The sequence below is a fragment of the Lissotriton helveticus genome, chromosome 1_1 (assembly GCF_964261635.1).
Source record: "Lissotriton helveticus chromosome 1_1, aLisHel1.1, whole genome shotgun sequence".
Lineage (NCBI taxonomy): Eukaryota > Metazoa > Chordata > Amphibia > Caudata > Salamandridae > Lissotriton > Lissotriton helveticus.
The window spans coordinates 364,772,620-364,799,828 of record NC_136057.1 but is presented as its reverse complement, the minus strand read 5'-3'; the positions used below and the strand labels follow the sequence as shown (position 1 = coordinate 364,799,828).

At 45.4% G+C, this 27,209-nt stretch overlaps 2 protein-coding genes across 13 annotated transcripts in view; one reads left to right on the top strand and one right to left on the bottom strand.

The window, feature by feature from the left end:
- The window catches only part of CACNA1C (calcium voltage-gated channel subunit alpha1 C), a 2,299,705-nt gene that overhangs the window by 1,608,211 nt on the left and 664,285 nt on the right, over positions 1–27,209 (top strand). The gene's annotated exons all lie outside the window — the stretch shown is intronic.
- LOC144808862 (uncharacterized) overlaps positions 1–27,209 on the bottom strand; it is a 433,476-nt gene that overhangs the window by 86,459 nt on the left and 319,808 nt on the right. The window contains exon 4 of one of the 7 annotated variants that reach the window (XR_013606856.1): positions 24,506–24,692. The exons of the other annotated variants lie outside the window; for them this stretch is intronic. The gene's annotated coding sequence lies outside the window, so the exon portion shown is untranslated. The remainder of the gene's footprint in view (positions 1–24,505; positions 24,693–27,209) is intronic. 7 annotated transcript variants of the gene reach the window in all.

Below are 27,209 nucleotides of genomic sequence, written 5' to 3'. Positions count from 1 at the left end.
CACAGAGGCCACATATTGCAGGAGCACACTGTATGCATAGACAGAACAGGAAAAGAATGGCTAAGACCATCCCAATGACCATCAGAATTTTCCATCCCCAGGCAGATATCAGTCCCCAGAACCATCCCATTAATGACCAATCTCCTTTATCCACATGAATAGATTTGGAAATCTTATGTAGTTTGGAGATGGCCCCGTATACTGTTGGAGCATTATCTGGAATAAAAATGCAACAACTGGACTGGATCAATTTGCATACTCCACCTCGGTCCGCAAGTATTACATCCAAAGCGACCCGGTTCTGAAGGGTCATCAGTCGATCCGACTGGAGCTCAGCAGTCAGGTTACTAAGGGCACCAGCAGTTTCAATCACGGTGGATTCAACTACCCTTGTCAATTGCCTTATGTTTCTGCTGTTAGCCATGGCTCCCCAGAACGGCAGAACACCCATTGCAAAGTCACCAAATTCTTGACCTGCAGTGTCTTCTTTACTCAAAACACCTCTAACTACCCTTGTCCGATGGTAATCTGCCGCTGCTGTGTAGGTGGGAGGTAACAGGAATGAAACAAAACATGAGCCCGAGAAGTCAGGGGGCAACCATGTATAGGCTCTATCATGGCAGATGAAATAAGTACCCTTAGCGGCTAAAAAGGCAGGGGAAGTCTGGGATCCAAAAACTTACGTTTCTGTGCAGACGCTCTTCCCAAGCTGAGCTCTGGGATTCCTACCAATACCTTGCAGACACAGGTGACCTTGATGGGGTACGATCCAGATAGGGGACGATCTCTTGGCTTGCTGTTTCTCACTTAATGTAGTGCCATATCCGGTCACATTCCAACCTACATATGCAAGTATCTCATCATCCGGGGTATCTTCGTAAGAAGTTACTTCCTTGATCATGTCAACTATACCCTTGACTAGGGCGCTAGTCTTGAGGTTGTCTTTTACAGAACGTAGGGGTTGGATTTCTCGTGCATATATGAATATTGTCCTATATGCCCATACTGACCCATTGCGACTAAATGGCAGGACCAAATAGGGGATACCTCTATCCGTGGTGTGGGGCATGAGACCACACACCCAACAGTTAGTTGTGTTCATTACAAGTTGGTGTTGGTGTAATAACTGAACGAAGGAGTTATTAATGAACTCTAATCTCCTATTTGATTCGTGGTCAGGCAAAGGGTGGAAAGAATGAGAGGAAACAGTAGGAGGAGGTATGGGTGATGTAGTGGGCGCAAATGTCACATGAAAAGAGAATAAAACGTAGCTTATCAAAAAGACCATTACGCTAAATAGCATAAAAATACACATTATTATAAAAATTCTCTTCCTTATTGTTTTCAAAAGTCTCTGCTTAAAGTTCATTTGTTTGGCAGGTCTCTCCACATCAGGAAACTCCATCCTCTCTAAGGTGCTGCCCGCGGCGGTAGGTTGTTTCTGCTAAAGGATGCTTCCGTCAGTCTAGGGTAGCTCCCTTGGACCAACTGGAACCAGCGACCTATCGTCGTCAGCTGCACCCAAAAGTCTTTAATCAACCGCGACCCTAGCAGCGGAACCCGGATGGCGGTTCGAAAAAAACAAAAATAAGCAAGTTACCTAGATGGGAGAATCTGCACTTTCAAAAATAGGATTTCGGGGGAAAAACACACATTTTTATTAGTCCACAACTTTTTCTCTCGGATCATAAAATAAATCACTTTTACTTCAGTCTGTTTTTCTTGGTCGCAAATGGTAGTGTCTTTTCCCGGGTACTGTCTGGTCCAGAAATAGTAGCTCAGGTTCCACAGAGTTCAATTGTTCTGGTGGTGGCGTAGTTTCTTGAAAAATGTTCCCACTTTCGCAATCAGGATTGGCTTCTTTCACACGTTCATCAGTTGTGCGCTCTGAGTCAGTGCCTCCTTTTCGGACCCATTGGTCATGTGGCAGAGGGAAGGGTATTTTCTTACAATGGATCCCGTGGACCCAATTGGCCTTCCCCTCCACCCTAACAGTCGACCTTGTAGACAGGAGGACGAGGTGAGGCCCGGTCCATCTGGGCTGGTCGTTTCTTGTTCTTTGGAAATTGCGGACAATCACCCAGGAACCGGGGTCAATGGAGTGACCCGGTGTCTCAGAGACCGGAGGCAAGGTGTTGTGGACCTGTTGATATAAAACACGCAATTTAGCCGTCAATTCATACAAATAGTCAAGCAAAATGGGGTGTTGCAGCTCGCTAAACTTCGTGGGCCTAGGCACTCCCCATATGTTGGCTGGCCGACCAAAGATTATTTCATAGGGGCTGAGTTTCATTCGCGAATGCACAGTCATTCTGGTGGATAGGAGTGCTAAGGGTAGAGCGTCAGGCCATTTAAGACCTGTGCTCGCTTGGATTTTGGCCAATTTAAGTTTAAGCGTGCCATTGTAACATTCCACTAATCCAGCTGATTGGGGGTGATTTGCAGCGTGGAACTTCTGCCTAATGCCTAGCCCTTCACACACTCTTTTCATCACACAACCCACAAATTCACTTCCGTTGTCCGACCAGACCATTCTAGGCATTCCGAACCTGGGGAAGAACTCTTTCACAAGGGCTTTCGCTGTGGACAAGGCAGTATTGTCCCTTAGGGGATAGGCTTCTACCCATCTGGAGAAGGCACAAACAACCACGAGCACATATTTTAAGTTGTTGCACCTCTCCATGTGTATGAAATCTAGCTGCAAAACCTCGAACGGATACGTAGGAGGTGCAAAATGACCAGCTGGAGTTGGGGTTCCCCTACCAGGATTGTGCTTCAGACATACCATGCAATTCTTGACAACATTCTCTGCACACTTGGGAATCCCTGAATTCTTCCATACTGGGGCCAACAACTCGCAAATCCCTTTCGCGCTGATATGGGCCATCCCATGAGCCATTGTAACCACTGCAGGCACATATGCATTGGGTAACAACCATCTCTGTTGCTTTGTCGATTCAATCCAACAACCATTTGCATCCATTCTCCCTGTACTTTCTCTCCACATGCTTAACTCTTTCTCCGTGGCCTCAGCTTGGATAGACTTCACACTTTCTATCGTGTCTTCACATATTCCAACATCACCCGTCCATCTTTCTGGGCTCGCAACATACATTCGGCTCATCATATTCTTTGCAGTTTCCTTAGCAGTTTCATCAGCAAATGCATTTCCACGACCAACATCATCAATCACTATCTTGTGTGCACTACATTTCACGATCGCTACTTTCAGGGGCAACGTCAGTGATTCAAGAAGCTCATTCACCAACTGACCATGCTGAATCTTAGCTCCATGCGAAGTCAGGAACCCACGTTCTCTCCACAATCGTCCAAAACTGTGAGCCACTCCAAAAGCATACTGACTGTCGGTATAGACAGTCACTTTCATTCCTTTGGATAACACACATGCTCTCGTCAGTGCCACGAGTTCAGCGGCTTGAGCTGAACCATGTGGTATTCGCGCAGTTTCAACGATTGTGTGCAAAGTTGTGACAGCATATGCTGTAGTCACGTTACCATTTGGGAGTTTAAAGCATGAACCATCCACCCATAATGTACCATCACATTCAGCAAGAGGAGTGTCGAATAAATCAACTCTCCCTTTCGTCTCTTCCTCTGTTCTGAGGAAACAATCGTGCTGTTCTGAAGCATCCGATTCCTCAGCAATTGGTAACAATGTGGCTATGTTCAAGGTACTGCACCTTTTTATGTGCACATGGCTTGCTAGTAGTGTCAATTCATAACTGGACAGTCGAGCACTAGTTAAGTGCTGTGTCTTGGTCCTATTTAACAACGTGTCTACTGCATGCGGGACCATCACGATTAGTGTATTATTCATTACTAGACCTGCAGACTGTCGAATAGAAACAGCTGCTGCTGCTGTGGCCCTTAAACAACTTGGCAATGCTCGTGCTACCGGATCCAAAGTTGACGAAAAATAGGCGCATGGCCGCTGTCTATCTCCGTATAACTGAGTCAGCACAGACAATGCACAGCCCTCCTTCTCGTGGACATATAATGTGAAAGGCTTACTGTAGTTGGGGTTACCTAACACAGGGGCCGAACATAATGCTGTGCGTAATTCGAAAAAACTTTTCTGACATTCTTCCGACCAAGGAATGGGATTGGGTGTATTTGTACACGTTAGTGCCAATAAGGGTTTGGCTAATAACGAAAAATTTGGAATCCACTGTCTACAGTACGATGTAATGCCCAAGAAAGCGCGTACTTCTCTCTGCGTTCTTGGCACATTCAATTTAGCTATTGCCTGAATTCTTTCTGGGGTCAGTTTCCTTCCCTCCTTTGATAAGAGATGACCTAAGTAGGTCACTTCTTGTCGGCAATATTGAAGCTTGGAAAGTGACACCTTGTGGTGCAGATCACATAGATGACACAGTAATTCCAACGTGGCCATTTTACATATTTTCTCAGTATCCGCAGCTATGAGCAAATCGTCCACGTACTGTACGAGAGTGGAACCTTTGGGCAAAACCATTGTGTCAAGCTGACTTTTCAGAGCTTGACTATATATTGAGGGGCTTTCACAGTAGCCTTGAGGGGCGCGTTTAAAGCGGAAGCTGCGACCACCTAAACTAAAGGAAAAAATATCCCTGCTTTCCTCAGCAATCGGGATACTGAAGAAAGCATTCTTCAGGTCAATCACCGAAAACCAGGATGCAGAGGCTGGAATCATAGTCAATAATGTTGTAATGTCGGGGACAACTGGGAATTGTGGCACCACTATCTTATTTACTTCTCTAAGATCAATCACGAATCTATACACAGGTGGCTGAGAAGGGTCAGTTCGTTTTAAAACAGGCAGAACAGGACTATTGCAAACATTGCCTCGTGTTTCTTCAATTACGTCTTTCTCAATCAACTCGTAAACAATCGCTAGCAAAGCTTTTTCGCCCTTATTGGATATTCTGTATTGGGGAATTCGTGGCATTTTGACATTCGGCTTCAATGTTACAACATATGGTGGAATTTCTAAAAGACCTACATCATTCGGACCAGTAGCCCAAAGAATATCTGGAAGAAGTGCCAATTCTGCTGGAAGCGTATTTCTCGACAAATACATGGGAGAAACCACTTTCTTACCTAAAGTCAGTTGTACTCCTGAGGGAGAACAGTACAAAGTCGCATACAATCTTTTTAGCAAATCTAATCCTAGCAAATTTTCACCACAACCTGTTGTCAAAATAAGGGGTGCTTCGGATTCACAAGGACCAACAGAAAGAGATAAAGGGTCAGAAATCGGATTTCTAACCGGGGCGCCAGAAAAACCTACGGAAACGTTCATTTCGCCAGACAAAGGTGCGCCAGGGAGTTTGGAGTGCATAATAGAACTCTTTGTAGCACCAGTATCCAACAGAAAAGGTTCTGACACACCCGATGTAATCACCTCAACGTAAGGTCCACTCTGATCTACTGGAACTGAAACAACTCCCTCTCCTTGTCTAAGGCTGTCCTAGCAATCATTATTCTCCCACTGTTCATTTTCTGTGTAATACTCATCAACGTAGTATTGAGCTGTCCTGTCAGATACGTTATTTTGCTGGTCAAACCTGTTCATAGAGTTTTGTGGTGGAAGGGGACGTGCGTCCTGAGGGGCGTTTCCACGCCCTCTACCTCTAGGCGCTTGCTGACTACCACGACCTCTTACGCCAGAAATTCCATTTGCACGTTGTGGTAGGGCAGGACAGTCATATTTGTAATGACCCTCTTGTTTGCAGTATAAACACTGGTTGGGACCTACGCGGTTTTGATTGTAATCGAATCTCTGCAAGTTTCTCTGAGGCTGCTGAAAAGTGCTCTGGTAGTGATTCGGACCATTATTATTTTTATTACCACCACCACGTGGCGGATAGGCTTGCTGTAGCAAAACCTTCGTTTTGAGTTCTCTAGTTTTCTTCTCTACTTTATCTTTCTCATCTTTGTCTCTATTCTCGTAGTACTGTGCGGTAGCTAATATCTGGGCTGAAGATGAGACTGCCCAAGAACTTTCCGAATCTTTTAATTTCCTACACAAGTCTGGAAGTAGATTGTGCACAAATTTATCGACAAACAATCTCTGACCACCTTCTGTGGTCATATCTTGACCGCTGTGGTCAATGAATGTTTCTTCAAATCTGGTGAAGAAGTCTGAAACAGTTTCTTCCTTCTTTTGCTTGCATGCAGATAACTTATCCCAATTTACGCGTATTGCAGGCATTATCGTTTTCATGTAATCTACTATTCTACCAGGTAGTTCCGCTATCAGAGGCTCAGGCTTGGCACCACCAACTTGTCGTGCATCTGCAGCAGTAATATTAGCCCACGTGTCACCTAATTCCTGGTCATGATCTACATGACAAATTTTTCCCCATAAAGGCTGTGGAACAACGTTCCCGAATAACATATCGATATCGGCCAAATTCATTATACATGACCCAGCAGTTTGCGACAATTCTTTATAGTACCCTGCAGGATTTTTACGCGGATCTGGTAGTGTTTGTTTGAGTGCTAAAACTTCAGCTCGCTTCCATGGAACATGTACCCATACGCGGTGAAAGTGGGGCAGGACAGGTGGGACAGCTGTCGCGTCACCCTCTCTCCATTGTGGGGGAACTTCTCTCATAGGGTATTGTCGTGCCTTTTTCCTACTAGATGCACTAGATTCCGATGGTGACCCAGAACTGCTTCCCTTACTTCGATATGATAATAGCATTTCAACTGCTTTTTCCACATCGGGACCTACAATCATACCCTCTCCAAACTTAAATCGTACACGACACATCTCTAGCGGGATGCATTCTTGATCATTGTCTTCTAAATCCTCGCCAAGAAAGACACACATTTGTTCGAACACATATCTCTGTGTCGCTGCTTCCCATTGATGGAAGACTTCCATGACAGACTGTAAATCATATTTTGCAGTGTCCATGACCCATTTCCGAGCTAAACCATTCAGGGAATCTCTCTCTTGATAATCAGGCAGTTGACTTCGCAACTGTCTTCTACTTATGTTAGGGGTCGTAGCAGGCGACCCAAAAAGGGGTAAAAGAAGATTAGTAACAGTGCTGGCCATTTTCTGCCGAAGGGAAGGTGAAACTGAAGGACAAACAGATGAAAAAACGGGGTGAGATAAGGCGGGGGTAGAGATGGCAGAAGAGGTATCAGGAATAATAGATGTGGTACTAGGCAAAATCCTAGAGGGGGCATTAGGAGATGTAGAAAGTATAGTAGGCAAAATCGTAGAAAACATAGGTGAAACAGAAGTGGTCGGTGGGCCTGGAGGAGGCTGCACCGAAGAAGTAGGAGCCAGCTGAAGAACAGCTGGTGGGTGCTGTGGAAGAGCCAGAGGTGCAGCTTGTGCAACTAAAGGTTGCGGGGGTGCTGTAGCAGTCTGCGCCTAGGGGGGTGGCAAAGTTAATAATTGCGACATTAATTGGTCTTTTTCACGCTCTTTTGTTGTCCCTTGCTGAAGAGACGGCAAAACTGGATAACACTTATCTATTGCCATTTTACGTTGCCTGTGCAACTGCTCATTTATCTGCTCTTCCTCATTATCTTTAAACTGCACGGCAGCTTGCATTACTGAAAGTCCCCCTTCTCTCTTATTTTTCTTAGCTAATTTAATTTCTTTTTGTTTGGCTTCTTTTCGCCATAAGCGGAAAGAGTCAAACATCGCCGGCCGGGCTTTCTTTTTGAAGAGTTTAACTTCAAGGTTGTCTAAGATTTCAGAATCAAAACTACCATATTGGGGCCATTTTAAGACACCGTCTTTCCTAGTGTATTTAATCCATACCTCGTTGTAAACGATGGGGCCTACCCCATGTTTAACGTACAGCTCGTAAGTCGGAGTTCCAACTGGAGGAACCGGACATGAGTCCTCCAATCGGGAGTCCCTATTATTACTACCAAGACAAAACCAATTCCCGAGTCTAAGACTAGGCATCCTCGCTCTCTAGTCTAGTTCCAAAACTTCAAAGGATTTATCGATTACGATATTTCTCGTGAATACACGAGTCCTTCGGTTATGGTGCTTGCAAGAACCAATAAAAACCTTATGTATCTCCAAGATACCACAAAGTAAGTCCAACTAAGGACTGGGAGACGCTCCACTTATACTTAACTGAAAAATATCGATGGCTTCACCAGAAGACTCGTCTCAGCGTTTCGCTCTACCGAAAATTTCAAGGGTCCAACATCAGGGCGATAGCCAGGGCAGCAGTCCTTGTAGCCGTCGGGAAGCGGGGAACCTCGCAGTAAAGACCTTCGGACCACGTCGACATGCAGGGGTCGATGAGGTGGTGGGCCCTCCTCCGGAATTTCCACACGAAGCTCCTCACGATCTTCAGGCTGATTTGTACCACTGGAATCGCCCCAAACGCTGGGCGCCAAATGAGGTACTGGGTTTTTAAGAACCGGTACGGAACCTACAGAACCGGTAACCCAGCGGTGCCAGGGGATCAACACCCAGAGACCTCGGGTTCTCCTGAGTCAGACCTACAGAAACTTCAGAGTCTTCCAGGTGAAGTCAAAGATTCGTTTATTGGCTGCAACCAAGGTGACAGGGTCCTAGAAGTACAATGCCAGTATATTCAGGAGACTGCACACTTTCACAAAGTTAGGCTTCTCTTCTTATACACAATATTCAGCCTTGGGCAAAACATTCCTTGGATTCGTGGTATTTCATTTATGGTTACTGATTACAAAAGAAAAGCAGAGTCATGATGACATGTACATATTTCACGTCGTGCGGCCCATAACAAATCATCCGGCAAGGCCCAACATTTCATCAGATATCGCTGGACCCCTAATAAAAATGGTCACCTCCCCATCATAAAGCAAGTGAGGAAAAGGAGTGGAGAAAGATGTGAGCGAGATATGGCAGGTGTGCGCGCTGAAATGGTTTTATGGCTGGTTGAGCCTAGATGCTATCTTGCTCGGCCACTGGGAGGGAACTGACCTAACGAGTTCGGCCTGGGGCAATGGTTCTAACTTGTACTGGGGTCAGAGAGAAGTCGATTAAGGAGTATGTGTCCTTGTGGAATCAAATTCAACTGGATTAAGGCCTATGTAAAGGGCAACATGCAGCTAAGGGTTTAGAAGGTAAATGATGATTTCGAGGTGAAATCGTCACTCGAATATGCCGAAAATACATGTACTTGATGTACTCGTCATTCTCGGTCTTTTGATACCAAATTCGTCCTGTTTCGACGAAGTTTTTATTCTCGAGTCCAGTACTATTATATGAATCCAGATTTTTCAGAACCACAAGGGCTGTGGCCAAAGGTTCCAGGGTTAGCACGAATAACAGTGGAGACAATGGGCATCCTTGTCTAGTGCCACGTGGATTGCGTACTTATCTGAAATATGTCGCCCTGTGCGTGTCCTTGCCGAGGGAGCGGTATAAAGCAATCTGATCCATGCCAGGAGGGAGGCCGGGAGTCCAAACCTCTCTAAGGTCGGGAACTTAAACGACCAGGTTAGGGAGTCAAAAGCCTGCCGGAGATCTAAGGCTATGCAACCCGCCCTAGGTAGGTTCTGTGGAGTGGACGCCATAAGTACGTGCAGCCGACCCGTATTTATAGAGGTGCTTCTACCCGGGAGAAACCCGCATTGGTCTCTGTGGATCAGGGCCGGGAGGTGCGACTGCAATCTCAGAGCTATCGCTTTGCTGAGTATTTTGTATTCCGTAGAGAGTATCGACAGCGGCCTATAATTCGCCGGGTCCAGGCTGTCCCTCCCGGGTTTTGGCAGTGAGATGACCAACGCCTGCATCGTGGAATCGGGCAGACGGCCCCTGCTGTTCTCTTCTTCATCCTTCTGTTGATCCATCGAATTGGAGTTCTTGAGTTCATGGGTGCCACATAAATACTCAATTTTCCCTCTTGTCTTGCCGCCAAAAAGTGGGAGCAGAACAGGGTGGTGGGCTCCTCCCCTATATGGAGAGCCCTGAGGTTGCATATCAAAGGCGGCAGGGCCTTTGAAGCTTCCCACTCTGGAATGCCCATCCTGCTTGGAGGAGTTGTAAACACCTCTGCCCAGAGCAGGCTTTGTTCCTGGCCTCTGAGAGTGTAGATTCTCACCTCAGGAGGTCAGAAACCTGTGGCTGGCTGGTCAAGACCGGTCAGTAAACACACTAGTAGACAGTAGGTTTTCAGGGCCCACCTCTAAGGTGCTCTCTGGGTGCATCTATTAATAAATCCAGAACTGGCATCAAGGTGGGTTTATTAAGACAAGTTGTTTGGTACCAAACAACTTGGGGTACAGTGAATCCATCATGTAGCTGGGGAACTCATAATCATGAGTGTCCAGCCCATGTACTCACTATGGCTTCCTGTGCACACGTAATATCTAAAGGTGAACTTAAATAAAATGTGGACACATCCACTCAGGCAGATATGTCCACACATGGGTATAGTGCACCCTGTCTTCAGGCTGTAAGGCCAGCAGTAGGGATGACTTACCTATGCCACATGCAGGGTTTTGCTGGCATGGCAGACAGAGGGGTGTGCCATGTCAACTCTTTGGTTATCTTCGCACCATAACACGCAGGTTGCCATTGTAGTTTACATGAGCTTGGGGAGGGGTCCCTTAGAGTGGAACAATTTGTGCTGCAGGTCTTAGGGACCCTCTTTAATTTCAAGGCCCTAGGTACCAGGAGTTTAATTTACTAGGGACTTACAAGGATCTTAAAGGGGAGCCAATTGTGGAATAATGGTACAGTTTAGGGAAGGAACACTGGTGCTGGGGACCTTGATAGCAGACACCCAGCACTCTTTTGGTCAAAGTTGCATCAGATACCAGGCAAAACGTGGGGAGTAACCATGTCAAAGGGGGCACTTTTCTACAAGCTGCATTAAAAAAAAACGTTTACAAATATTTTTATGAGTAAGCAGTGGTTCCATGGTCCACTGTCTATTCCTAAAAATGTTTGTTTAAACATTCACATGGGGGAATGAGTCCTCTTGTTCGACCTATGCTGGAAAAAAAATAACTCTAACAACAAACTGCTAAAACCAAGTAGCCAAAGAAGCAAGAAAACTGAATTTACCTCTACAAGATGTGCCTCTCCTGTAGATTTCGTCTAAGCCAGGCATTCTACAAACCCGAACTTGAAAAAGGCATAGACATTACTCAACATTCAACAATGGCAGGAAACAGTGGAAATTGTTGAAAGTATTCCATGGATTGAGATCTTTGAGCAGCATCCCCAATAGGAACCATGCTGCTAGGCCCTCCAAGATACAGATGATCACAGGAACTCCGCTGTTGCCAGATTTAACCTTCTGAAATCCCACGAACAAAGCAATGGACATAGTAAGGTCTCTCAGCCAGAATACCTTTGTAACAGGAAGTCAATCGAAAACACTGATCACATTCTCTGAAAGATTGTAGGCTTTTCGAAGAGTAGACACATTATTTCTTGAGGAAATCCTAAAGTCTGCTCTATTCGAAGCTCACTCCAAGTTCCTTTCACAGCTTATGGGGGACCGTTTTCCAGAAAAAACAGAAAGTTGTGGCTTTTCTAAAGGAAACCCGGAAAATCAGTAGGACAATCATCACTGCCCTTGCCTCAACCTTGCAGATTTGCGATGGAGTAAATAAGGCAATTTGCTAGACTTGCACTGTCCGGACTCACAGTGAAGCACTTACAGAATAGCGCCTAAATTAGCATAAAACAACATCTTTTACTAGGATGGTGGTCAATCTTATTTCTATTACAGTTTAATCGGCTAACTACAGCCAATAATGCAATAACATAACTACATGCCCACGAACTGAACAGACTGGAATGGCACCATGACAAAAAATCACTAAGACATGACTTTTTCCAAGACTTTTACCATGCTTTGGTCTTCTGATTTTTTTTATATAGTCTTTAGTCACACCTGGTTTTGCTTTGGACAGTTCCTTCGCCTTAAATCTGTGGGCAACTGACAGCACCAATTGTTTTTTTTTCTCACTGGTGAATTTTATTCTTTTAGCATTTGTAACAAGTGTTTGTTGTTCTATATTCCAATATCTTTATGTCAAAATGACAAAGTGAAGCTAATTCCTTTCACTTCTACACACCTTGGTAGTAGACAGTGTGAAGTCATGGCTCACTAATGATTCAATGATTACAATTGACAGGTGGTGTTACAACCAGACCCGAATGTGAACATTAGAGACATGTTTTACACAGTTATTACGGGTTTCTGTGCATTACAATCTTGTCTAGACCCTAACTTCTGCAAGACGCAGAGCGGGTGAGCCCGACGGATCGTGAAGTGTTAAGCCCGGGGACGTAAATTATTTACATGTGGCACTCTGCAACCAGAAAATGTTATGAGTTTAATCCTGGAAAAGGTCACCGCCTGGGAGAGGGGCACCGAGTTGTCTCCATTATGCGGCCTCCCCTCCAACCTGCGCTTAAGTTTTCCAGCTGCGTGACAGCTGAGGCCTGAGGAGCGAGCGGCGTCACAAGCTGAGGCCTAATGAGAGCGCGACTCAGGCAGCTGCCCCGTGATCGTGGCGCGAGAGGACAGTGGCGCGAGAGGGCCGTGGCGCTGAGTGAATGAAGGAACACGGAGGGTCCTCAGCGCTGCATGTCAGGGTCCAGAGGGGCTGGAAGCTCTAACCTTTGAAGGTCGCAGTAAGGTTGGTGAGCATCTCTGTGGCTCAGCATCGTGGCGTTATCTGCAGATCCGTGTGTGAGGGCGGGGCCCGCAGCTCACTCTGTAGTCAAGTGTCTACGTTGGTTAACGAGATGCAAAGTTCGGCCCGATTTTCAGGATAAGCATAGGCAATGTCAATTATTCCCATTTGGTACCCTGAATATATGGCATGGCACAAGCCCTCGTGAAGATACCTTGTACAGGGGTGTCTGTTGTATCTTGTTTTCATGCATTATTACTTCCTGTTCACTGCCCCTTTAATCTGTTCATTCCTTTTGGATTCCTCCCTACTTCGGTGTTCTCTCTCTTTGCCTGATATGGCAGTTGCTCGCTAGCCTGGAGAGGGACACCAGCTGATATCTGTAGCTCTTAATAAATATACCTTTTTATATTATATTCTTGTATGGACTTCGTGACTTCCAAATTACAACATTTTGGCGATGGAAGCCTAGCATTTTGTGAAGAAGCTACTGAAGGATTTGTTACCAGCTGGTGGAGAGAACCACGCGTGAATCCGGTAACGCAAGGGTTACTGGCAGAGAAGAATCCGCTTTCCAAGCGGAACTACTGTGCTGTATGACTTAACTGAATTAAGTCGAGACTGTGTTTGGCTTACTCTGGATTGAATATTGAAGAAGTGAGAATTACCAGAGTATATTGCGGTGGAATTAAAGGATCACGGAGTGAGTACTGTTTACGTTTTTTTTTACACTCATTCGTGCATCGAGGATAATATCTTTGTCAGTGCGAACATATGGATACACATTGCCGGGTCTGGTGCGAGATTGAATCGAGACTGTAACGCTTACCTGAGACCACAGCCACGTTCGTGCGACATTTGAAAAGGCTCCAACGCATCGCACGAGTCGCTGTTCCTTTGGAGAACGCTGCCATGAGAACGCTGCCATTGTTGTTCTTTTGACGAGAGAAAGCTGCAGCTCCTCCTGACTCATCACGTTGCGTCCTGACGCATTCACGTTCGTTTACTACGTGACGGCGGCCATTTTCTTCAAACACGTATGGTTGCTAGGTAACGTGAAAGGAGCACAAAGGGAGAGACAGCTCCGGGAAATATCGGAGCGAAAGCAGTTCAGTGAGTAACGTTAAATGGACATTTTTTTTTTACTAGCTCACAGGGAGTCCGCGTTACTCGTGGAGTAGCAATCTTATTTTTTCATATTAAGACTCAGTCACATCATTAAATTTTTGGGGCAGTTGAGGCACAGTATAAGCATAACGTGAAAGATGCAAAGCAACAGTGTAGTTATGCCACCATTATTTCTGCAACAAAGCGGGGATCCTCCCATAGAATGGGAGGAATGGATTGAAGTATTCGAGAATTACATCGAGGCAATCGATGGCAAGGACTTCAGTGCTACGAGGAAAAGGGCGCTATTATTGAGCACCTTGGGGAAAGAGGGTCAACATGCTTTTACATTTTTGTCTCCAGGAACTAACACTGAGGGAAGAGTCATAACTAACGTGTATTTGGAGGCAAAAGCTTGTTTGAAGAAAAGAAGTCAACATTGTCATGGCAAGACACAAATTTTACACGCAGGCTCAACGCCAAGGGGAGAGTGTGGATCAATTTGTTACTCGCCTACGAGAGTTATCGTTGAAATGCAACTTTGGGAACATCAGAGATGAAATGATTAGGGACCAGCTCATTGTCCAATGTGGGAACAAGAAGATGCAAGAGAGATCTGTGGGCGGCGAAGAATCCTTCTTTGCAGAATGCAATTGACATTGCTAAGATAGTTGAAGAATCGGGTGCATGCATGAAGGAGATGGAATGCAAGGATAGTTCAAAAGAGAATGTGTCGTGTGTAGATGTTGTTGAAGAAGTAGGAGCTGTGGGTGGAAAGAAATCCTATGAGAAGAGTGAGAAGTATGTAGGCAAAAAGTTTAATAATGCTCATGGTAATGGTGACTCTTACAAGAGTAGAGACAAAATGTGTTCACGGTGTGGCAGCACGTACCACACTGCTGATTATAAAAAATGCTTTGCCTTAGACAAAGATTGTTTGAAATGCGGAAAGCGGGGACACTATTCAAGAATGTGTAAGTTTGTTCCCAGAGGAAAGATTGCAGTTGTTCAACAAGAACAGGTTGATGTCGCTACGGTTGTTAACGTTGAGGGAGCGAATAAAATTTTGTGTGTGAGTGATGAGGAGTCAGATATGAATCCAAGGAGGAGGGTAAGACCTAAAGCTATGTTTGAGATTGATGGTGTACAGGTCGAGTTGATGGTGGATTCAGGGTCGTTCTGGACCATTATTCCCGTATGCTTATTTCGTGTGAATTGGCCCAAGGTTGAGTTGGAACCAAAAGACATCAATCCAGGCGGGTTCCAAGGTGAAAGGATTGAGATTGTGGGGTTTATGTCTGCTAATATTTCGTTCAAAGGCAGAACTGTGAGGGGTAAGGTGTACGTTGCTCAGTCTGGTCCAGCCATATTGGGTTGGGGACACCAGTACGATCTACATATTGTGTTGAACCCGAGGGCTGTTGATCAAGTGATGGTGGTGGATGAAGTACCTACCTTGTCGATTGTTGATGGGATGCCTGAGTTGTTTAAGGAAGAGATTGGTGAACTGAAAGGCTATGTTCATAAAATCATGTTAAAACCGGATGCCATTCCTATGCAACATAAAGTCAGGAAAGTACCCATTGTAGCTAGGGGTGAGGTAAAAAGGATGTTGAGTGAAATGTTGGAACAAGGGGTCATTGAGCAGATAGAAACCTCAAGTTGGATTTCGCCAGTCGTAATTACGACCAAATCTGATGGCAAATACAGATTCTGTGTTGATTTGCGCACACTTAACCGCAATATTATCGTGGATGGGTTCCCTCTTCCTAATATTAATGAGTTAATGCTGTTATTGAAAGGTGGTAGGTTCTTCACAAAGTTAGACTTGCGGAGTGCCTATCATCAGATCAAACTCCATGAAGAGTCAAAACATCTGACGGCGTTTATCACGTCTGAAGGCATTTTCCAATTCACTAGGATGCAGTTTGGGATAGCGTCGGCAGCAGGCGTCTTTCAGCGGATGATGGGTTCGGTGTTGAATGGGGTGGAAAATGTTGTTCATTTTCAAGATGACGTGTTGTTGTTTGGCAAAACGAAAGAGGAGCATGATGTAATCTTGAAGGAAGTGTTAAATAAGATGGAGTCGGCTGGGTTAACTTTGAGGAAAGGTAAATGCAAGTTTGCGGTGGAAGAGGTGGAGTACCTGGGTTATATCCTGTCGGCGGATGGGGTGAGGCCAAAGCGTGATTTGTTAGAGTCTATACGGAAGGCACCAGCACTCGTTGATAGGGATCAATTGAGGTCGTTTCTGGGCCTCATAGAGTATTACGCGAAATTTGTTCGTAATTTTGCGGATAAGACGGAGAAAATAAGGCTATTGTTCAAGAAGGGTTGTAAGTTTAGTTGGGGCCATGAACAGGAGAGTGCGTTCGTTAGTATTAAGAAAGAGATATGTGAAGCTGGTATTTTGACACCTTTTGATACTAAGATGGAGTCCGTTTTGACTGTCGATGCAAGTGGCGTTGGCTTGGGAGCTGTGCTTGCACAGGTTCATCCGTCAGGTTTAAAGACGGTGGCGTTTGCATCAAGGTCCCTCACTGTTTCGAAAAGGAACTACTCTATAATAGAGAGAGAGGCACTTGCTGCGGCGTGGGGGTGCGCATACTTCAGGATGTATCTGTGGGGGTCTCTTTTCAGGTTACAGACTGACCACAAGCCTTTGGTGAGGATATTGTCGCCGGGTGGAGCTGGGAAAGGCTCGGCGAGGTTAGCAAGGTTGGCTGCAAGATTGCAAGAGTATTTGTACAAGGTGGATTATATTCCTGGTTGGAAGAATAACTCGGCAGATGGTTTGTCGAGACTTCCGCTACCCTGGCAGGAGGTTGGTCGGGTTGGTGTTGAGTCATCTTTGTGTGAAGGTTCAGTAGCACCGGTTGGTGATGTGGTAGAGTTCTCTTCCGGTGCAATAGGAAAAGAGAGATGGGATGAGAGCATGGCAAGTGATGGTGTGTTGCATAAGGTAAAGGAATTGATCGTTAAGGGAACTAGGCGAGAGAGCACTCTTGAGTGTGCAGTCAGGCCATTTTTGAAGGTGTTAGATGAACTGTCTATTTTGGACAAAGAGGAGAATATTGTAATGAAGGGTGACAGGTTTATTCCTCCACAAGATTTGAGGTTCACTCTGTTCAAGTTAGCACACGAAGGCCATTTGGGTCAGTCACTCACAAAAAAAGGTTGAGAGAATATTTCTGGTGGCCATCAATGGATCAACATGTTTCTGATTTGGTTGTGAGGTGTTCTGACTGTTTTGAGAGTGAGAAGAGGTTAAAGTTGAGCAGTCAGGCACCTCATGGCTCTATTGAGGATCCTCTTGCTCCTTGGCATTCTGTTTGTATGGATTTTGTAGGTACTTTCACTGGCCTTAGTGTGGAATTGAGGTTTGCTCTTGTGCTGATTGATGTCTATTCAAGATGGTTAGTTGTAAAGTTTTGCAAAGAAATAACCACTAAGGTGACAATTCAATTGTTAACTGAAATTTTCAGGGAGGAAGGGTTTCCATTGAAACTTATAACAGATAATGGGACTCAGTTAACCTCTGAGGAAATGAGAAAGTTTCTGTGTACCTGCGGGATTGTCCATAGTAGGACATCACTATACAACCCACAAGGTAATGGAATGGTCGAGAGGGCTAACCGTATGGTCAAAGGAGCAATACAAATGGCTATGACTACTGGCGGTTCTGTGAAATGCATGGTGGAAGAGTTAATCTGGGCATACCGCACGACCGAGAATTATTCTTCTGGTTTGATTCCTTTCACTGTGATGAGGGGTCGTCCAGCTGGCACCAAGTTAATTCCGGCTTGGATGAAGGAATGTGTGAGTTTGGGGAATCCAAGTGGGGTGAAGAAGGCAGTGGAAGCGGTACCTGATCTCTCTCACAGAATCAGAGTGAATGATTTGGTTAAAGTGAAACCCGGGCGGATTTCGGGTGGTTTGACTAAGTTTAGGGGGCCGTACAAGGTTAAATCTGTCCATGAAAGGTATGTTGTTTTGGACAATGGTGAACACTGGAATCTTAGAAGAGTGGCTCTTTACAAAAGACATGCCGATGTGGATGTGGGTGATGTGAGTGTGAAGGGAAAGGTTGTGGTTGATGCTCGTTCAGAAGAGGGTCAGTACTCAACGAGTAGAACCAGGAAACCTCCTTCTTACTTGCAAGACTATTATTGTGATGATCCTTATTTTTTTTTAGATGTTTGAGTTTTTTCCTTTTCTTTCCTTCTTTTCTTTTAATTTCAACCGAAGGAATGAGGATATGTTGTATCTTGTTTTCATGCTTTATTACTTCCTGTTCACTGCCCCTTTAATCTGTTCATTCCTTTTGGATTCCTCCCTACTTCGGTGTTCTCTCTCTTTGCCTGATATGGCAGTTGCTCGCTAGCCTGGAGAGGGACACCAGCTGATATCTGTAGCTCTTAATAAATATACCTTTTTATATTATATTCTTGTATGGACTTCGTGACTTCCAAATTACAACAGTGTCCAACACAGGGTGCGGCCCTACGGTTCCTACTTTGGACACCTCAGCTCTATTGAATGCACCACACATGTATATAAGAAATGACAAAATGAGGAGTGGGGTATCAAATACAGAAATGACACCTAAGCACACATAGTCCAATTTGCATTTGTTGATTATTGATTATTTTCCTTATTAGTGTCCAAAATTCTCTGTAGTTAAATTTAGTCCAAACACAAATGGTACATGGTTCTTGACCAAGTACATCATTATCATGAGCACCGCAGCTGAGACGTGTTTCGTTCTCCTGGACTTTTTCAAGGCGCCTTGGTTTGTAAGAGCGCTGGTCCTGCTGCACTGCTGGCTCTACACACGGACGCCGCCATTTTCTTCCCGACAGAGCAGTGAGTTATGGGACATGCACACACCAAGGGAGACGAATAAAATAAATATTGGTGTGTGCAAGGGTTGAATATGAAAGGGAAAGCAGTTGATACATGCAGTTGTGTGATGCAGTATGTGGTACCCCACAACAGTCACTCACAGATGAATAACCAACCATGTGACAAAAAAGTACACACCTAATAAGTTTTTTTTTTTCTTGCTATGTGAACAACAGAAGAATCCTGTGCTGTAGTGTACTGTGGGACCAGATGTGTTTTAAGGCATTCACCATGCGATGTCCACATAAGTGGTTGAAAAATAGTCACAGTGCCTTGGTGAGAGGCCCTTAGTGGCTTCTTTTGTGTTGTATCCCTGCAGTGTGTGTGCGCTATTACAAGCGTGGGCTTGCAGACTGCTGTCCGAGAAGGCTTCTACATACCTGCAGGGTCACCACTCATTGTGCATCTGTAGAGTCATGTAGATCACTCACCGGCCCTCTTGAGCCCAGAGTACAAATCCTTTTATACAACCTTAAATCCCCAAATACAACCTTAAGAAAGGGACACATTCAATCCACCAATTAATATTTTGTATACAAGGGCATTAGAAAAATTAGAGGTGTTAATGGAATAAGCTGGGCACTGCTGCAGCTCCTATTCACTTGAACTGAATGTTGTGGGGGTGAAAGGAGGAGGCAGTGCTTTCAGAGACTTCTTTTTGGAGCTTTTTGAAGAGATACTGAACACCTTCGAGTCTCATGACGAGCTTAGCTCGTCATGAGCCACGGTGCTTGTGTGCTCATGACAAGCTCACCGTTAGAACGCTCGCATGCTGGGCAAATTCCCCTGCTGTGGGAGCGTTCTAAAGAAACGGGTGTGGTCATGCACCGTGGCTCATGACGAGCTGACCTCGTCATGAGCACGGGGGCGCTGGGCGCGCCCCCCAGCACAGCATGGGAATTTGCCCAGCTGTGAAGGGGTTAAGGTATACCATAAGGCCACAGTCAAATTATTACTAGATTTAAAAAAAGATGTCAAACGTTGTCTTCTTGCACCTCAACGTTGATGAGGTGCAACAACACCACATTTACATATTTTGTCCAATCCTGAGCACCACATTCCCCTCCCCCCCACCACCCCAATCTCTGTGGCTGAGGCTCTCTGCGAGTCGCTGAGCACGTCTCTGGGTGACACTGTTGCGTTTTAAGCTGCGAGGATGCCAATGCACTGAGACGCATTGTTTGACCTTGCGATAAGCACATCACCTGCCCCTACATGCTCACCACCTGCCTTTGAAGATGGGATGCACACATGCTTCTTTCAACTCGAGGTGAGGCAGGCAACCTGTGCCCTCTCCACAGTGGTGTACGCTTAAACGACTTGTGTGACATTCAATTTATGTAGGCCGTAGCGGCTGCTACCGAATGGGGTTTGTGATTGGTCTGGGCACCATGGGTCGGTGCTCAGACTCAAAAAAGGAGCCTGTGCATGTTCCGCACCAGGCTGTGTAATGCAGCGTGGTAGGAACATGCAAAGTACGCATGAACTGTTTGATCGGACCAAGATGGGGCCGGCCAAACAGGTCATGCACACTTTGGGAGTGCAAACCACTACTCCCCTGCTCTGGCTAGCCCCGCCCCACACTGCACACAGGCTGCATGCAATAGGAAAAATAAAATGACAATACCAATATGTTATTGTCATTTTGTTTTTCCTTTTTGCGCAGTGAGGCAACGCTCTTCCGCCTTAGCAGAGGAGGCGTCACTGTTGGTATTTATAGAGCGCCAACACTTGCAGAGTGAGATGGTCCTCTACTTAGCAGCGAGGTAGTAAAATACTTATCAGCCAAGTGACAGCAGCAATCACCTGTATGTGATGTCATTTAGAGCATCATCCTGATGTCCGTACCAGTCTATAAACTTGGTATGTGTGTGTTCACATTCAATATTGTGCTATATTCCTATGCATTATAAAAATCAATATGAGCAATTTAGAGGAAAAAAAAAAAAACCAAACCATAGGCCTCTCCCCCACAATGGCAGCGCTGTGTGAACCAGAATAAACCATCACTATTAAAATGTAAATATCTCCTGTATTGGATCATTGGGAGCCCCTCGAACCGAGGGCTTTGAAACATTCACTAACACATGCAGTGGGTTACGGAAAGCGCTTATGGATCTGTCAGCTATTACCGTGCTTGGATTGGCGAGCCCCTACAATGTGTTTCTAAGGTTTACAGCTGTATCTGTCTGTAAACATCAATAAGGTATGGGCCAGAGGGGCACTCCCTATTCGTTAAACCTGGGAATGCATCTTCATCATCATCTTTCACACACTGAAACCATGGAGTCTTTAACCCTTTCAGCACTGTCTGGGGAGCGGTAGTATGCTTAAAAAATAATGAAAATACAAAGATGAGAAGGAAAGAAATAAGAAACCAGTGGAAAACTCAAGGATTTGCCTGTCAGTCCTAACACTAAAACATGTTGTTTTTCAGGATGGGAAGGTGATCAGAAAATGCAGTCACTCACGAAACAATATAACCAATGTCTGAAGTGGATGGCCCATTGACCCATGATGACTTTTTATCATGGATGCCAGTGGATACTTTAGCCATTGGCACTATTGTCCTGTGAGTTACATTATTTTTATTATCTGGCTTATTTCTTTCTTCTCTTTTTATATACACTATTTATATTTAATGTCTTTATTGGAAGATCTTGGCAGTCAATTAAGCCTGTCAAACCTTCCAAAGAGATTCTAACAATAATTATTGCACTGCAAATCGTCTACAACACATGATTTGTCAGAGGGGTTAATCAATTACAAATATCCTTACCTAAATAGGAAAACTGTGAGATTTTATGAAGCAAATACATGTCTGCAGGCTTAACACAGTACATTAACAATTCACTCTTAAAGACTTGTTGGCTTTTAAACCTATTGCCTTTGTTGTTACTTTTTTTTTAAAAAACAGATAGAACAATAGCATAACTGTTCCCAGGTACACAGTAATAGAATTACAAATATGAACAAAATTACAGTTGTCAAATCCATATAAACTCCCTCCTAAGAGAGGCTAATAAGGATCATCACATTGCAAATCTTCTGTCCCCATGAATTGTTTGAGTCGGTCACCAACACCAAAACCATAGCCTTCTATGTTGGTCTATGAGATCTAATAAAATACCTGCCTACAGGCTTTGAGCACAGTGTAATAACAATTAACTTTAAAAAAAAGATTGATTTTAACATACGCTGATCATGACCCACTGACTTTACCTTAACTTTTCATAATAAAAAGATCCAGCTTATAGCCTTTGTCATTGGCTTACCACCGTAACCAACAAAGCCAGCCTCTATTGAGCATAAGCTTTCACACAAGGCAACTAAAGAAGACCAAACACCATCATTATTTGTTTATCTAGCAGAAGTTGTTTAATAGCATCGCAGTGGCATTTTACTGACATTCAAGGGCAAGCTCAGTCCATTACTGTGGCATGTGTGTGACCAACAAATCAAACACAGCTGTTCGCCTTAACAAAGATCCTGTATCACGCTGCTAGATAAACAAATGACCACACATGGTTAGAGGGTAAGCACCCTTTCTGGAGAAGCATACAGCTCTTGACAAATCAAAAGCTGTACTCAGATAAACCAACATCCTGACAGAGCCACTGTCCCTCTCTGTCGTACTTTTTTTAATCACATAAGGTCTTCCAACAACTGCTCTGTGAATTTGTGGGTGTCAAGTTCCTTCATGGGAAGCAAAAAAGAATGATGGTGAAAGTTAATGAGTCTGGTTCAAAATGCCTTGACGGCCAGCCGCGGCCGGTAGTGGGAGTACCTGCCGGGCGGTGACGTGGGGAAGGGGAGGGGCAGGGTAGTAATGTATGGATTACGGACCTTAACAGGTAAGTAAACATATAAATAAATGAAACGAATTTCGTTGCGTGCACTGCATCGCGTTTTGTGATGCAGTGCATGCAACGAAATTCGTTTTATTTATTTATATGTTTACTTACCTGTTAATGTCCATACATTACTACCCCCCACCCTGCCCCTCCCCCTCCCCACGTCACCGCCCGGCAGGTACTCCCTCTACCGGCCGCGGCTGCATTGCCGGCACTGAAACACTCAAGAAAGTGACACTGATGTCCTATAGGCTGAAGTGGTCATACATGCATGTGTAGGAACCTCAAAGTCTTTGGGCTCCAGTTATGCTGTGTGGAAGGCTCCGACTGTGTGAAGGCCAAAGATCGATGCACTTCCATGAAAACAGCTTCAGTTTGCTCATTGGCTCCATAGGGGATGTTTTATCCGTCAAACATTTAAAAATGTGGTATACTGTTCCCAAAATCTACAAAACAGTTCGTACAGTTCTTCAAGACTAGTTCCAATAAGCTTAGGCCTCTTTCTCAGCCTCACTGAGCAGTAGCTTTCTCTGCTTTAAGCTTCTTCTCAGACCAACAACAATCAGTCTTCTGAAAGCAACTTCTACCTGCAGACAAGCTTCCTCTAGAATGCAGATTTGTCTCCCAGTCCATACCACCCTGGCTCCTTGGAGCTAGTTCCACCAACAGGCAGGTTCATCACAAAGCAATTCCATCTTTCACTTCAGCACTAGGAGGTAATCATGCGCATTATACAAGTAAAATCAAATCAATCAATCACAGAAAAGGAGAACTTCATGGCCATGGGGGTGTGCCCCAGACTGGAAACTGCTGAGAAGGAATCTCAAGTCAGAGAAGAAGAAAACTCAACCCAAAAGTCTCTTGCAGGCAGACAGTAATTCTTTTCCATGAAAATAGGGAAGTCATCTTTGTTATTCACCTCCAAGCTGGGTCCCCATAGCCATGACACAAGTATACACTTTTGAAGGCTAAATATCCTAGATCAAGAGGTTGTGTTTCCTGCTTCTTAAGGTGAGTTTTTTGCATTCACTTCCCAGATCCCTTTGTGCTGAAAAGCCCCAAATGGCTGCACTCTGCACAGCTGTAGGGAGCTCTTTCTGCCTGTCAGTTCTATTCATGCCCTCTGAACCAGTGGGGAGTGGTTCTTCCCCAGCTGTACTGTTTTTGGGGGCGGCGGAAGTGAGCAAGTTGTGTCTGTCAACTACCCCCCACCCCCTCCCCCGAGAACAAGTCATCCATCAGGCGGCAGACCCCACCAACCCCCACACCGGAACAATTAATCTGCCGATTGCTCCCCACCACCCTCGCACTCTTACCTGCACTGGGCAGCCAACATTATGGTCCGGCCCGGATGGCAGAGTAGGTCTAGCTACACAAACTACTCGGAACTACAAAGGAAACACAAGATCTTTGCCTCCCAAAAGGCAGAGGCACCACAGAATTCCAATTCCGCCTGTTTTCAGAAAGTAATGTATTCAAAGGCAAACATCATCTGACAGGCCTAGGACAGGCTCTCCCTCACCCACTGTGATTTGTGTGTGGGCCCTTTGTAATATAAACTGAACAGTACAATGATTAGAAAGGTGTAATGTACTGGTGACTCCAGCCACCAGTTTGTGTGTTTAAATATAGTAAGGCTGAGGCCAGGCAGAGTATATTAATATCCGAAAACTGCTATAAGCGTACACAGAACTGGAATCTAACCTCACCAATGCGCATTTCATAAAAGTTGCCTGCATTTGGCTTTGTTCTTATTTTCCAATCAAAATTTACAAGTTAACGCCACATAATAACTCTTTAATAGTAGATATGCTTTTTCTGCCTCCTAGCTACCAGAGCCATGTTATATTTTAAAACTGGCTACGATAGGCTTGTCCTTGGCTATGGCTTCACATGACCGCCCTCTTTGCAGCTGAGCAAAGGAAGTGCATGAAGCCCTGACTTACAAGAGCGCGAGACATAGCATTTTGCACAGCGTGACATGTTGCCACCTTCGCGTCCCCGCTCACCTCTCACAGAAAGGGTTCCGCATCCGGGGTTCCTCATCCTGCGTTCCTCTTATGAGCAGGTCCACAGCGGCGTCACCTTCTTCCCTCCTTCGTCGGTCAGCCTCTGCCATGGACTGGATACAAGTCAGGCACCACAAAGGAGCATAGCATAGTCAGCAATGTGAGGGCACAGAATGGACATGGCAAACTAATGAGAAAGGAGATTGGGCACTACTCAGCAAGGAGAGATCCAGTCAGAAACACTTACAAGAACGAAAATATCCCATACATAGAGGGAGAGGTAGATCCCACTCTTGGGAAGAAAAAGAACTTTGAAGGGCCCAAGCAAAGAAACACCAGCGAGGCAGTAAACCTTAGTGCTGCCCCAGAGAAGGATGACCGGCTCCTATCGAACCCAAACAGAAGAGCCGAAGGAAGCAAGCATCGGGGATAGACAGAGTCCCCACTGACCACGATCCAGGGATTGCGGCTTCAGGCTTATGCGGTGGTGAAAAAAGCTGTAAAACATATAGAAGTGCCGGAGGAGCTTCACGTGAATAGAACCGTGTGTGCTAACCCCATCTCATTCTAGTAGCACCCTGACCCAAGGAAAGAAGTGTTTTGTTTTCCACCTAGGAAGTATTGTTTGTACAGAAATGAGGTGGTGGTTTCACAGCAGCCTCAGTCAAGTGCCCCAACCTAAAAGACTTTTTGTGTTATTGTCTCAGGACTCCTGGCCCGGGAGTGTGAAGGTCAACTTAGAAACCGCAATACCCCAGGACCTAAAGACAGGGTGTGGCCAGTGTTAAAGTTATCACACAATGCTGGATCAAAAAACTATTTGGTGTTCCTCAAATTGCGATTTGTAACAAATTGTTTAGAAAGAAACTGTCATGCACTGTACTCTTCTAATCTAGGTCGCTAGAGTCGTCATCGGTGTATTGACCCCGTGATTGAGTGTTGGGTCATTGCCAGGGTGCAAGGATGGACTTGAGCACTACGTTTTAAAAGGAAGCTTAGGTGTCTGTGGGTCCCAGCCTAGAGTACAAAACAATCCACCGGGCGCAGTGTGGTTAAAGATCCAAAATCTTTGATTTATGGGTCTGACCACTGATGCGTTGGAAGGAAATCCCTGCTGGAGTCTGAAGCTTACATAAAATGACGTCCCACCGGTTACAGGTGGCCAAGAAGGCAGACAAAAATAATGATCTCCAGTCAACCATACACTGGAAGGCCAAAAGGGAAATATCACTAAACTTGGCAATAGATGATGGCAGGACAGGAATTAAAGCAAATAACATGGTGAAGGTTAGTAAGGATGAGGCACAGTCCCTGACTGTGCAATGCAAAAAAAGTTTTTGGTGTATACATTATAATACAGCTATATTTTGAGAATATAATCGGTGTGATGTGTCCTCATTTATTGTTTTCAGCACTTAGTTTTCAGGGTCAATAGTTGGATTAAAAATCGTGCTAAAATTGTTTTTCCAAATTGTTACCTCGTGGAAACATTGTTGACACTATCACCGTTGGCGCCAGTTTCATGGAGGCCCAAAGGCCTGTCCCTGCTGTTTCTTATCCGTGGCCCCATTCTGGCAACTGCCTGCACTCACACACGCCCGAGCAGCCTGCCTGCTTCCCTGGCTCAAGCCATCACCCGTTATAAGTACCTGGAACAGTGCTAGAGTGCATGTGCTTGCTGATGTTCATGTGTGTGGAGGCCTGTTCACCCTCTTCATCCTCCCAGCAGGGCTGAAGCAGAAGCTCAAGAGAGGAGTACGGAAGCTTGAGCTGTCTCTGAACTGGCATACTGTGCAGTTGGCACTCGGTGTGTCCTCAGCGGTGGTCCTGCAGATGTATGTGGCTGGAGCCAGAGACTCTGATACCTGTTGTAGCCAGGGCCCTTGCCAGTAGGAGGAGTGAGGGGGGCAAGGGGGCAGTCGCTGTAGATCGCAGGCTGGCAGTGGTGCTTGCATTTAAATGGGGTTAACTGTGCAGTGCAGTTTTGTTGCTGGGAGAGCAGTGGCGGTGTGCATATCTAGTCAATGGTACGGTAAACTGGGGTTATGTGCATCCTTGCAGCACAGTGGCGGGTGGTGCTGTGCATATCTAGTCAATGGTACGGTAAACTGGGGTTATGTGCATCCTTGCAGCACAGTGACGGATGGTGCTGTGCATATCTAGTCAATGGTACGGTAAACTGGGGTTATGTGCATCCTTGCAGCACAGTGGCGGGTGGTGCTGTGCATATCTAGTCAATGGTACGGTAAACTGGGGTTATGTGCATCCTTGCAGCACAGTGACGGATGGTGCTGTGCATATCTAGTCAATGGTACGGTAAACTGGGGTTATGTGCATCCTTGCAGCACAGTGACGGATGGTGCTGTGCATATCTAGTCAATGGTACGGTAAACTGGGGTTATGTGCATCCTTGCAGCACAGTGGCGGGTGGTGCTGTGCATATCTAGTCAATGGTACGGTAAACTGGGGTTATGTGCATCCTTGCAGCACAGTGACGGATGGTGCTGTGCATATCTAGTCAATGGTACGGTAAACTGGGGTTATGTGCATCCTTGCAGCACAGTGGCGGGTGGTGCTGTGCATATCTAGTCAATGGTACGGTAAACTGGGGTTATGTGCATCCTTGCAGCACAGTGACGGATGGTGCTGTGCATATCTAGTCAATGGTACGGTAAACTGGGGTTATGTGCATCCTTGCAGCACA